The sequence below is a fragment of the Aulostomus chinensis genome, chromosome 11 (genome assembly GCF_037954235.1).
Source record: "Aulostomus chinensis isolate RoL2024-O1b breed Wild chromosome 11, RoL_Achi_v1.0, whole genome shotgun sequence".
NCBI classification, from domain to species: Eukaryota; Metazoa; Chordata; class Actinopteri; order Syngnathiformes; family Aulostomidae; genus Aulostomus; species Aulostomus chinensis.
The window spans coordinates 16,612,744-16,622,074 of record NC_141330.1 but is presented as its reverse complement, the minus strand read 5'-3'; the positions used below and the strand labels follow the sequence as shown (position 1 = coordinate 16,622,074).

Below are 9,331 nucleotides of genomic sequence, written 5' to 3'. Positions count from 1 at the left end.
TCGCCTCACAGCAAGAAGGTTCAGGGTTCGAGACCCGGCTCGGGCACGGAATCTTTCTGTGTGGAGTCTCCATGTTCTCCCTGTTCCTGTGTGGGTTCTCTCTGGTACTCCAGCTTCCTCCCACAGTCCAAAGATATCAAGAGGGGATGAGGCTGATTGATACTCTAAATTGACTGTAGGTGTGACTGTGAGTGTGAATGGTTGTCTGTCTCTATGTGTTGGTCCTGTGATGGACTGGTGACCTGTCCAGGGTGAACCCCGCCTCTCGCCCGTAGCCGCTGGGATAGGCTCCAGCCCCCCATGACCCTTAATAGGGAAAAGCAGAAGAAAATGGATGGATGTGCGAAGATAGAAGTATGTGCCGCTCCATGCATTAAATGATTAAGATGGAAGTCCCCCCCCCCCCTCCACTACCTGGAAGAAAATGCATGGAAATGGAATTAGTAGATAAATGAGATGTACAGAGGAGGCCTGTGCAGTAATTAGGCAAAAATAATCATTTTCATACCAGGACTTGATTTGTTTTTGATTAATCAATTTAATATTCAGCAAAAACAGCAACAAAGTAATCAACTGCAGGCTCAGATTGTTCTTAAACTTAGGTGTGACTGTATGGAAAGTATATGCACAAGGTCTTAGTCAGATAATGGTCTTTTTCTGTCAAGTAAAACCAACTCAACTGAAGAATAGTGTATTAGCAATTAGCATCAATAAGGATGTGTGACTATGCAAGTGTTGCAGGTGCAAAGGGAAATAAAAACTGGGTGGACAAGGAGGAACAATTATTGTACAAAAGAAATTTTATTTAACATCATTCACAGAAATAAAATGATTAGGAGTGATTCCATTTGTTAAGTATCTTGGAAAGTGGGTGACGTATGCTGGCAGAGATCACAATATAAGTTAATTCAACATTCAAGCTTGAAATTCTGTACTCAGCTGTAAACATGTTCAGTTAAATCATCTGACTCTTCTCCATTCACTTCCAGCTCACACAGTCAGGTATTCATGTCTTTCTGGAACCACAATATTAATGTGACAGTCGACCATTCCATTACACGCAAAGGTTTCTGAAGTCTGCTGGGATGGATGAGATCACAGTGCATCTGAGAAAGGAGAGAGAAATGATACATGGGTAGGACATGTTTAAGCAAAAAACACTTTTCATACAGTACACGGCAATGCAGTGGATGTGGAGACGGCTGCTTCTACTTGGGATTAGCGTTGCCATTGTCATCAAGGGAGTCTCCTATACGGATCTGAGCTTCACTGAGCTGTTCATGGCAACAATCCAGTCTGTTGGGGATGGTGATGGTGGTTATTTTGTAAGGTTTCAGAAGGTTCAGTCTCCACCATGGTTTCAACTCTTTCTGTGTGCAACTACATGACTTTTGTATCCAGAAGTTAGCACGATTTTCATCAATGGCCCTCTCAGGGATTGAACCCGAATACAGTGAGAACTGACTGACTCTTCCACTGAGTGCAATATGGCGTGCTGTGCAAAGTAAAGAGTTTTGATAGTTTAGGCAAGTTATTGATGTATTAATTTGACAGATGACACTTCAAAACCAGCTGTCAAGAGTTAGTGAGTGAATTTTATGGTAACATTTCTAATGATTGTCATCAGATGTACGCTTCATTTGCAGCAACTCACTAAGGTTAGGTGCAAGTTGACCACTAACTTCCAGTTCACAAAGGGTCAGGTATTCTCATCTTCTAGGAATTACAGTATTTATGTAATGCCCTTCCATTCCATCCCATGCAAAAGTTTGGGTTGCACCAGCTGGGATGGATGGGATCACAGTGCAGCTGAAGGACTGATTTGATAGGATGTGCTCGAATCTCAGTCTTTCGCAACATTCACACGAACAATACATGTTACAGAGACGACATGGCAAAATTACATTGCTACAACCCACACGGGAGTTTCCTCCAGCAATGTGGAGTGAAAGCATTATTTTTGTTTTACCTGCATACCTTTTTTTACCTACCTGTTTACATAGCAATGTTCTATTCTGAGTATTGGCTTAATCTAGTTAACACTGAAATAACGTCATTTTACTTAGGACTAGTGAAACATGCTGTATCATGTTTTGTTGATCAAAGATTCTTTCTTCTTACTCAGACAATCCACATCTCCTATAATTTGTCGAGATTTTATATTGGCCTTAAAGGAGCTGTGCAAAGGAGATATACTGTAGGGTTACTTTCTTGCAAATATTGAAAAAAATATACATTTTCAGTTGTATGTAATCAGCTGAAACTACTAACTTAATGATTGTTAAGTTTTGTTATGTCAGAATGAGCCTGTATATCACCTAGTTCCCTATTTCTTCGCCAAATTTATTTAGATATCAACTAATAGTGATAAAGCTAAGTAGTACCCTCACTAAACATGCCCGTGCACATTGTTCTACTCTGTTTTCACTGAAGTGGGAATCAGTTTTTAATACATATTATTTGCACATCAACTCCAAAATGTTATCGTTTAACTCCACACCAAATTCTATTGAGAAAAATGCATTTTAAAGGTTTTATACTGACCTGAAAAGGCATTCGTTGTCAGTGCTCATCATGATGGATCATTTGTATTTTTTTGAATGAACTCAGACAGAAATCTAAGATGGAGGGTGGCAGTCAGACAGACACAGCTCCCAGAGACAGCTATGAAGTCTTAACATTTGCACGTGACCAGTCAATGTGAGGATTGTGATAGCCAAGGATGGCTCAGGATGAGGGAGTGTTGGGAGTGGGAATGAGGTGGAATTGGATCGTGTCCCTGGTTACCAGACAGTACGAGGGTGATGGATGTAGTGCAGTGCGTTACCCTGGCCAGGAGTCTTCTATTGACAGCGAATGTATTCAGGGGTACACCGATCTGCTCAGCAACTTGTATGTCAAGAAGACTTTCATCAAGCCCAGAGTCAAGTAGCGCCAGTGGAGGGAGAGATAAGAGTTGGTGACACAATGTGGCAGGAATTTGGACACGGGGAGTTCTCCTCTTATGAGGTGTCTGGTTGAGGCCCACCAATACTCCCACATTTATTGATGGGCCCTCCCCTTTAGCCGAACTGGGCAAGTGGAAATGAAATAACCAGCTTTGCCGCAGTACAGGCATTCACCTGCACCAATTCTCCTCTGGCATTCCTCAGGTGTTAGACAAGCCCCAGCAAACTGCATGGGCTCAAAAGAGGGGAAGATGATGTACCTGGCAGAGCCGAGTCACTTGAGATAGATGCTGACTGAATCCTGGTGGAAGCTGATGAGTGCTTCTCTGTCCACCGGGACATTTGGTAGTTGTCTATGTAGTGAGCAAGGGAAACAGGTTCTACTTTAGATATCAGAAGTTCATCCTTCATGAATTCACTCAGTCCCATCATGAATGCAGCCCTCAATGCCTAATGCTAATGTCCAAAATCCAATGGTGTAATCAGCCACCGATCATTGTCCTTGGGACAGGGTGATGAGATGGATGGAAGTGTTGGTTTGATAGTCAGGATGAAAAACGAACTTGAATTCTTCTAAAAAGCCACTAAACAGTATTACTTTCAGTGTTTGATGGTAGAATACTTTGCCCAAGCCAAAGCTCTACCCCTTAGCAACACAAAGATTTACTCAATTTTAGAGGTCCATGGAAAAGGTAATAGGTTTCAAACTGAAATCTCTTTTTGGAACAGAGATCCCTGACACAGATTTGGCTGACCTGAGAATGACTTTGGGGGGTAGCACACACCTCTTGAGGATCTTCAAAACAAGCAAAATATGAATGTCTGCTTCTACCTGGGATTAGCATCACCATTGCCATCCAGGGAGTGTCCTATGCGGATCTCAGCTCCATTGAGCTGCTGATGGCAACAGTCACCTCTGTTGGTGATGGTGACACTGTTTATTTTGTACCGTTTCAGTTGGTCCAGTCTCCACCATGGTTTCAGATCAGACTTTGTACATCTACAGCATCTTTGTATCCAGAGGTTACAACAATTTCCATCAGGGATCACATCCCCATACAGTGAGGACTGACTGGCAATTCCAGTGCTTGCAATATTATGACCTGAACAATGTGGAAAGTTTAGCTAGATTATGATGTTTCGGATGAAAAAATGCTTATTTATCCATCTGTAATATGCATCTTTTTCTTTTTTAATCTTTGGGAAATGGTGATTTAACCTTTCATTGAATTAATTGATTGTATATTATCAAATTGTAAATATAGATAAAGAAATATCATGAATTTGCTTCAACGAGTAAAAAAGCAATCTCACCTGAAACCCTGCCAGTCTGTTCTACACAAGCCAACAAGGCTGAAATCATCCTCCTGTTGGTAAAGAACAACGCATTTATATGGACTGTGTTATTATGATGATGATTGTAATAACAAGGACATTTCAGCATCTTTCTATGCAGGATGTTTCGTTAAAAAAATGAGATTGCTTTCAGCCAAGTGTTCTCTTCAATGAAGTTAAACCACAAATATCCTGCTCCTTTTTAGTTCATACTCAATTACTGAGCGTAGGAACACAATAGTGAAGCAGGGCTAACACTTGCGTTTTCAGTATGAAAAGAAATCTTGTTTTTTAACATGACTATTCAGCTTTCTCCTATTTACAGTTGACAGCCGTCAAGCATAAAGCAAAACCTTTTTGTTCAAGATAAAAAAACTGCAAATACTGACAACACTGTAATAATGACAAATAATATGTACATAATCTCTCTCTCTATATGTATATTTTTTTAAATCAATATTGTCAGAGTATTGTAATCTACTAATTCATAAAATTTCAATAACTTTTAACAGGATGATTGATGGATTTATTGGATCTCTATATCAACATGGAACTCAAGATATGAAAGCAGATACTCACGCTTATGCTTCTGTGGTGCCGGCATTTCAGTGGATTGACCTCAGTTTCAACACATGCCCATCCCAACACCCTCCACTATATAACCCAGAGGAGAGGAAGATGACACCATCTGGAAAGCTGAAAATGCCATCAGCTCCTCTTCAGCCAACTGGTTCTCACCACCGCCAAGTTGACCAAACACAAAAACAAACCAAAGGACGAATGAAACTAGATGAGATCGATAAACTTGATGATGAATAGACAGAAGTTACTTCAGCCCCCAATGATTCAAGTGATGGATGACTCCTTAGGCTCCAGCCTCAGTGTTAGACATTGTACCGATAAGGACATGAAAGCAAAAAGCACAGAGTTACCAGCTCTGTGCAAGGGTCAGACACTCAGTAGAGCTCTGTTCATCTTTTTGTGAAACATGGTATCACGCAGATTATGAGCTGCACGTCATACTCATGAAACACATGGGTCCGGGCTTTTCAGAAACATTCAGAGTCTTTTCAGTGCAGTAACTCGACATCTCACCTGTCCACATCGAGAAAATCTCAGGAACGGGGAATGATGGGGATTTTTTAAAGACATCTCTACCACCCTGTCCCACCCTATAATTGGATATGAGGAGAATTACCACCTGCAAAGGTGTCCACTAATGACTATTACACCAGGTTACATGACGCCTTCAATCACCACAGTGGATTTGAAGAACCGCCAGACAAGGGAAATCTACCTTGACCTTGGGAAAGTCACCTCAGAAACACTTTTGTGAGTGGTAGAGGACCTGAGGTTGCCAACCAGGTCTCAAGGTCTTGACCTTGTTTTCTATGTAGTTGGTTCTGCCTCGACAGACCTGGATACTGGCTGACCACATGTGAGAATTGCTGTTGTCCTTAATTATCAAGGGATTCTCTGTGGCTCTTTTCCTTCTTATTACTCAGTACAAGAAGCAAAGCTAATAGCACTGACATAAGCGTGCAAACTTGGAAAAGGTAAAAGCTTCGCCCTAGATGACAGCAGTGTTGTACATGAATCTGACGGTAGCCCTGTCCAACACTGACAAAGTGTCTGCAGTCCTTTTAGCCCTCTTGTTACCTTCTATTGTTGCAGTTTGTAAATGTACAGTGCACACACAGTCCTCTGACTAGGTTTCACAGGGCAATGCTAAAACAGATGCAGCTGTTCAGGCAGGTTCCTGTAGCCCCCCCTCCCACACACACACACACACACACACACACACACACACACACACACACACACTTTCTTCTCCCACACACTGTCTCTCTGCTTGACTCCCATGTCGAACTGTGGACACTATCTAACTCCGTGGGACATTCCCTATGGTGCTGGGAGAGCTGTGTATTGAGAGAAAGGGTGTGCTGGGGTCCAAATTGTAGACCCTGGCTGCGTAAGACCCTCATCTCTGTCTATGCCAAATTGAGCCATGTTAAACCTGGTAACACAACTTGGGTTCACAAAAGGCTTCACCACCTATTTTCAGGACTTCTGCAAAAACTGCACAATTTGTGCAACATGAGACTCTGGCAAAGCAGTTAAAGTCACTCAACAGGCCACACAGCCTCCACCAACCAGACCTTTTGAACACCTAAAGACTGATTTCATTGAACTCAGCCCTGCCAAAAGGAAAGATACTGTTTAGTTGTGGTAGATATGCGGTCTCAGTGAGTGAAAACATTTCCTTCAAAACACGAAACAGCATTTGTTGCTGCAAATCCCTACCACTAGAAACTACTCCTCATCAGGGCAGCCCAACAAAAATATCCAATGATAATGGGCCACATTTTATAAATGAAGCTGTACAACAAGTCAGTGAGTACATGGGCATTGCTATGACACAGAACTGCACCTACCATCCAGCATCAGGACATGGGAAAATTGCTGTGCAACATCTTGTTTGACTTCCCTTTTGGGAATTTCCAGTTTCCTGCTATTTATCATCCAGAACATCAGTCAGTGTTGGAAACTGCCTAAACAATACTTTTTTAAAGAGCACGATTTAATTGTTTCATCATGAAGATCCTGGTCTAATAAGGGGAGAGCGGTATAAGCATGTAATTAATTATCATAGTATCATTTTAATGTCAACTATATTTAAAAAAGAATGGTACTTTTTGGATAATGATTTATTTTGATTCGATTTCAATCATAACAGAAATCTCAGTGTCAATTCTGACAACTGAACACTGACTCAATTGCATATGCAGACAAAACATACATTGCATTATAGTTTTTATCATTTGGATCGTCAATGTTGCTCTTTTAGTCACAAAAAATATTGATTTGTCTTATTTTTCCGTAAAGAAAATCTTCGGAATCACAAAAGTCCGTGCCTTGGTTTAAAATTTAAAAAAAAGAAAAAGGGGAATGTTAAAACTGTTAAATCTATGAAGGTATCCCACGTGTGAAATAAGCAGGCATGAAAAAATGATCAAGTGGTGTTAGGATAGAAATTCAGTGAAAGAATAGATTCTACAGCAGCTCTCTAGACAAGCACTCTCTGCTCAATCGCTTGCTCTTATGTCCCCTCTAATGACATCTCCAGCTTCACCAGATTGCCTCCCCTGCTAGAGTACTTGTTTCACTTTATTGTCCCAGAGCGATGTTCCTAACATGGGGTGTTGAGGATGTGAGGATGGGGAGAGGCAGTCCATCAGACAATCAAATGATAGAATTTTCTCTTCCAATTATCTCTTCCTCTCCTCTGTAGTTCGGTGCACCAATGAGAAAGAAAACAACAGCAAATTTGCATCCTTTGCCGGCACATCCCATTGTGATTTTTCGTTCTTTTTTTTCTCTTATAATGCTCAAGATGTTTGCCTTTCATTTCTCCTTTCAACACTTCTAAAACTCAAGACTCCCTCCTTCCTTATCCAGCAGAGCCCGATGCTCTGCTGCCTGAAGCTGAGTGACTGCTCTTCTAGGCTGCTTAAAATCCCTTACAAAGGGGACACAATGCAAACAAAACACAGTTAGATTAGAATCTTGGTGTCACCTTAAAGGACGATTCTGGCGCAAAACGAACCTAAGGTCTGTTCGTGTCTCATTAGGATTTTGCAGGGATTTGTTTTTACATCATCCAAATTTAACCCGGTTTTGCTGCATCCTGCTAATTTGCTCCCAACGCAGGTTGTGGGGGCAGCGGCTAAATAGAAAAATCATAACAATGACATACACTCAAAATAACAAAACGCCTCGGTGGTAATATAAGTAGAATCTCTACATGTAAACCGCAGCACTGGGAACTTTTAAAGAGTAGAGAAAGTTTATTAAAAAGTTCATAAGGGCAGTACATGGCTTCTGCAGGCGGCGGCCATCTTGGGAAACTAGGCATCACCAGTCAAGTTCCCAATAGTTTGCCCATCCATTTATGTGAATAAAAAACACATAAAATATCTAACAGATTCAATAAAAACTGATCGTAACGATGGAAGATATCAATATTAATATTGCAGATCTGTTTAATTATACTACAATCGTTTCATGTAACTGGACCTTCCTACTGCCAAAATTATCACACTATATGACAGTCCAGAAAATTATTTTTGTTCGTACAGTTTCTATATGTACACTTGTATTTTAGCGTTTGTCTTAGCAGGAATTTTAGTGGCGATGAGGCAGGTGGAAAACACGAGAAATGTAGAACTTCAGTCATGCAAAATGTATACGAACCTCGATTAACAAAATGAAGTGACTGAGTCAACATGGCCATGCAGACGGGGGCCCATTATTTGATAATCCAGTGCTCTTGTCAGTGCAAACCTCATCTGAGGCCTCCGCTACCCTTTACAAGTAGTCTAGCGTGCACTTCTGTACACATCACATTGCTCCTCATGACAACTGACTACAATGAAGCCAATGTCAAAGGAATCTTTTGGGAGTACTGGCTTAATTTTAAAAACTTCAGGGAGTTGTCTGTCAGCAGGCTGGCTTGTTTCATATGGTAAAGTCTGCTTTGTCAGGAAAATAAGCGCAAAGTAACTTTTCTTTTAGAGGCTTTCCCTAATTTCCTGTACTGATTGCAACTAATTACCTCACTTTGTTGCATTTCATTTTAAACTGTATACTTGCTCAAGCCCCAGCACCATCTACAGTGGTCCGTGTGTTCGTTTCCATCTCCCCTTCTAGCTTCTAGATGTTCATTCTGCTACTAATATTTGGCCGCTCTCTCCCCGATGCCTACACCCATCCCTCGCCTCTATCAGCTCACAGGGGGTCAAGTGCACAGGCTTTTGTCTCAAAACATGTGGAGGGAATTAATTGGCTACAGTGTTTGGCTCTTTCCACCCGACTGCTTCTATGTGGCTGTCACCTGTCTCTCCCTCCTGCCTGCTCCTCTCTCTCTCTCCCTCCCTCCCTCTCTCTCTCTCTCTCTTTCCATCTCTTCTTCTTTTATTCCTCTGCCCTGTCTGTACCCATCTCTTTCTTTCTTTCACCGCTCCTTCCTTCTCTCACCCACATATTCT

General features: G+C 41.4%; 1 pseudogene; it reads right to left on the bottom strand.

The window, feature by feature from the left end:
- Positions 1 to 935: 935 nt before the first annotated feature.
- On the bottom strand, positions 936 to 2,576 carry LOC147253641 (fucolectin-1-like; annotated as a pseudogene).
- Positions 2,577 to 9,331: the final 6,755 nt, after the last annotated feature.